This window comes from Cebus imitator, unplaced genomic scaffold (genome assembly GCF_001604975.1).
Source record: "Cebus imitator isolate Cc_AM_T3 unplaced genomic scaffold, Cebus_imitator-1.0 Scaffold17, whole genome shotgun sequence".
NCBI lineage: Eukaryota > Metazoa > Chordata > Mammalia > Primates > Cebidae > Cebus > Cebus imitator.
The window spans coordinates 6,287,566-6,291,630 of record NW_016107332.1 but is presented as its reverse complement, the minus strand read 5'-3'; positions in this window follow the sequence as shown (position 1 = coordinate 6,291,630).

Sequence of the window (4,065 nt, the reverse complement as noted above, 5' to 3'; positions counted from 1 at the left end):
TCTCGATCTCTTGACCTCGTGATCCACCCGCCTCGGCCTCCCAAAGTGCTGGGATTACAGGCGTGAGCCACCGCGCCCGGCAAGAATAATTTAAAGAAATATATTTTCTCTTTTGGCATACATTCTTTGGTTGTACTTCAAGATGAACTAACAAAGTGCAAGACAATGTCACTACATAGACATAATTTGAAATCAATATCTCAATTGCATGTAAATGGATATTTCTTCAGATAGCGAATTCTCTTATAAGAATTAAAATAAGGCAGGGTGTGGTAGCTCATACCTGTAATCCTAGCACTTTGGGAGGCCAAGGCAGGAATATTACCTGAGCCCCAAAATTTGAGACCAGCCTGGACAACATGACAAAACCCCATCTCTACAAAAAATTAGCTAGGCATGGTGGTGGTGGCACCTGAAGTCCTAGTTATTCAGGAGCCTGAGGCAGGAGGATAACTTGAACCCGAGAAGTTGAGGCTACAATGAGGTATGATTGCACCCCTACCCTCCAGACTGGGTGACAGAGTGAGTCCTTGTCTAAAAAAGTAAATAAATAAGCTGGGTGCGGTGGCTCACGCTTGTAAGCCCAGCACTTTGGGAGGCTGAGGCAGGCAGATCACGAGGTCAAGGGTTTAAGACCAGCCTGACCAACATGGAGAAACCCCGTCTCTACTTAAAAATACAAAAATTAGTCGGGTGTGGTGGTACACACTTGTAATCCCAGCTACTTGGGAGGCTGAGGCAGGAGAATTGCTTGAACCCAGGAGGTGGAGGTTGCGGTGAGCTGAGAGCACACCATTGCACTCCAGCCTGGGTGACAGAATGAGACTCCGCCTCAAAAAAAAAAAAATGTCAAGCAATAATGGATTAATTAATAAATTATGATGGATACCTATAATGGCATACTAAACACCTATTAAAAATAACCCAGCCTGGCTGGCGTGGTAGAGGCTATAATCCCAGCACTGTATTCCCAGCACTCTTGAAGGCCTAGGTGAGAGGATAGGCTGAGGCCAGGAGTTCAAGACCAGTCTGGGCAACAAAGCAAGAGCCCATCACTACAAATCATCATCATCATCATCATCCAGCCTGGGCAACATAGGGAGAGCCAATCTCTGCCAAAAATTTTTAAAAATTAGCCTGGCATGGTGGCATTTGTGCCTGTAAGTCCTAACTACTTGGGAGGCTGAAGTGGGAGGATTGCTTGACCCCAGGAAGTTGAGGCTGCAATGAGCCATGATCATATCACTACACTCCAGCACGAGTGACAGAGGGAAGCCCTGTCTCAAAAACAAAATCAAAACGGAAAAGAATGCAATTTTAGAGAGAGACAAAGGTGCAGTGGACTAGCAGTTGAATGATTACTGTCTGCCGAGAGAGATGGTAGATAATATTATTTCTATTTTGCCGATTAAAAACCTGACTTCGAGGGGATAATGCTTTTTGAAACAAAAATCTTTATAGTGTATCCCTCAGTAAACAAAGGAAGTTATGAAACTGTCACAGCATGTATAGAATTTTGAGGCTTTTCTTTTTTGTTCTTATGTTTTTTCTAGTTTTTTTTCAGAATAAATTTTTTCTTTTTTTTTTTTCTTTAAGATGGGGTTTCACCATGATGGTCAGGCTGGCCTTGAACTCCTGACCTCAGGTGATCCACCCACCTCAGCCTCCCAAAGTGCTAGGATTACAGGTGACAGCCACCACGCCCGGCTCATAAACTTTTTTCACAATAAATTTTTATTGAGTAATTGAAATAAGGAAAGTAATTTCTAACTAGAATTTTAAGGTTATTATATTTTTATGCTTTTGTTAGTACTGGAGATAATTTAAAAGTATATTTTCATTCCTTCATTCAGCCTTTTTTTCTTACTATTTATCAAACTTTGTGGCTTTTTGTTTTAAACCAGAGAGGGCAATTAGAGTTGGTTTCCTTAGTAATGGCAGCTAAAGCTCCCAAACATTCTTTTCTATTTGTTTTTTCATTCCTTTCTTTTAAAACTGTTTGGATTTCCTGAGTAATAGATACGCATACTAATTGCCAGTCCGATTTTATTTTAAGGGCTTGAAAATGATGACTGCAAAAATGGACTGATTCTAAGCTAAAATGAACAATTTTAGTGGCTTGCCAATTTCTCCTAGAATTTTCATGTATTTTTTCAACAGTGCAACTTAAGTTCAAGGGCCAACGTCTTACTGCATGGTTGTCAACAAAGGCTTTCATATGAAACATGAAGATTGTATTTGAAAGATTCTTCAACTTCCCATTTATCTACTTAAAATACATTAAATGAAAGTAATGTATTTTATTAAAATACACAAACAGGATACAAATACTAAATTTAGAAAGAAGTCTCCATCTTTGCTTCAGTTGTTCATCAAAGCAACCACTGTTATAAACTTGGACATCTTATATGGTGAAAGAAAAAAAAGGGACCACTGTAATTTCCTATATTATTCTAATCTAAAATGTGTTCAATGTACATAACAGCACATATATGATATATGCTTCTTAAAAGGAGATATATTCTCTTTAATATGTTTACCTATGTGGGCTAATACCATATGTACGAAATTGGAATAGCTTTTTTTTCCCACTTCAATCTTTTTTCTTTTTTTGAGATGGAGTTTCGCTCTTGTTGCCCAGCTGGAGTGTAGTGGTTCAATCTCAGCTCACCGCAACCTCCACCTCCCAAGTAGCTGGGATTACAGGTGCCTGTCACCAGGCCCAGCTAATTTGTGTGTTTTTGTTAGAGACAGGGTTTTGCCATATTGGCCAAGCTGGTCTTGAACTCCTGACCTCAGGTGATCCACCCACCTTGGCCTCCCAAAATGCTGGGATTACAGGCATAAGCCACCATGCCTGGCCTTTTTTTTTGACAGAGTTTTGTTCTTTCACCTAGGCTGGAGTGCAGTAGTGCAGTGGTGCAATCTCAGCTCACTGCAGCCTCCACCTCCCGGGTTTAAGAGATTCTTATGCCTCAGCCTCCAGAGTAGCTGGGATTACAGGCATGTGCCACCAAGCCTGGCTAATTTTTCTATTTTTAGTAGAGACAGTTTTCACCATTTTGGCCAGGCTGGTCTTGAACTCCTGACCTCAGGTGATCCATCTGCCTCGGCTTCCCAAAGGGCTAGGATTACAAGCGTGAGCCACTGTATCCAGCCTCCACTTCAATTGTAACCACTGCCGAGTGTTGTATTTCCTTGTATAAATACACTATCATGAAAATAATATAGTCTTTTTTTTTATGGATTTTTTTTTTTTTTCTTTCAGGAACAATATTGTAATGAGCAAACTAATGACACCAAAAGTCATCTAAATTGTTTGATTCTGTTTATATAAAGCACAAATCAGAAAGAACTAATTTATTCTGTTGAGTTCTCCCTTGGGAAGTGACTGAAGGAGGGGTTGCTGATAATAATGTTTCTTTGTGGGGTATTTTTTTTTTTCTTTTTTTGTTTTTGAGACGGAGTCTTGCTCTGTAGCCCAGGCTGGAGTGCAATGGCGTAATCTTGGCTCACTGCAACCTCTGCCTCTAGGGTTCAAGCAATTCTCCTGCCTCAGTCCCCTGAGAAGCTAGGATTATAGATGCCCGCCATTGCACCTGGTTAATTTTTGTATTTTTAGAAGAGATGGGGTTTCACCACGTTGGCCAGGCTGGTTTTGAACTCCTGACCTTAGGTGATCTGCTCACCTCACCCTCCCAAATTGCTGGGATTACAGGAGTGAACCATGGCGCCTGGCCCTTTTGTTTTCTTTTTTAGATGGAGTTTCCTCTTGTTACCCAGGTTGGAAGTACAATGGTGTTATCTCAGCTCACTGCAACCTCCACCTCCCGGGTCCAAGCAATTCTCCTGCCTCAGCCTCCTGAGTAGCTGGGATTGCAGGTGCCTGCCACCATACTGGCTAATTTTTTGTATTTTTAGTAGAGACGGGGTTTTACCATGTTGGCCAGGCTGATCTCGAACTCCTGACCCCAGGTGATCCACCCGTGTTGGCTTTCCAAAGTGCTGCGATTACAAGAGTGAACCACTGTGCCTGGCCATTTGTGTGTGCTTTTTTTTTTTTTT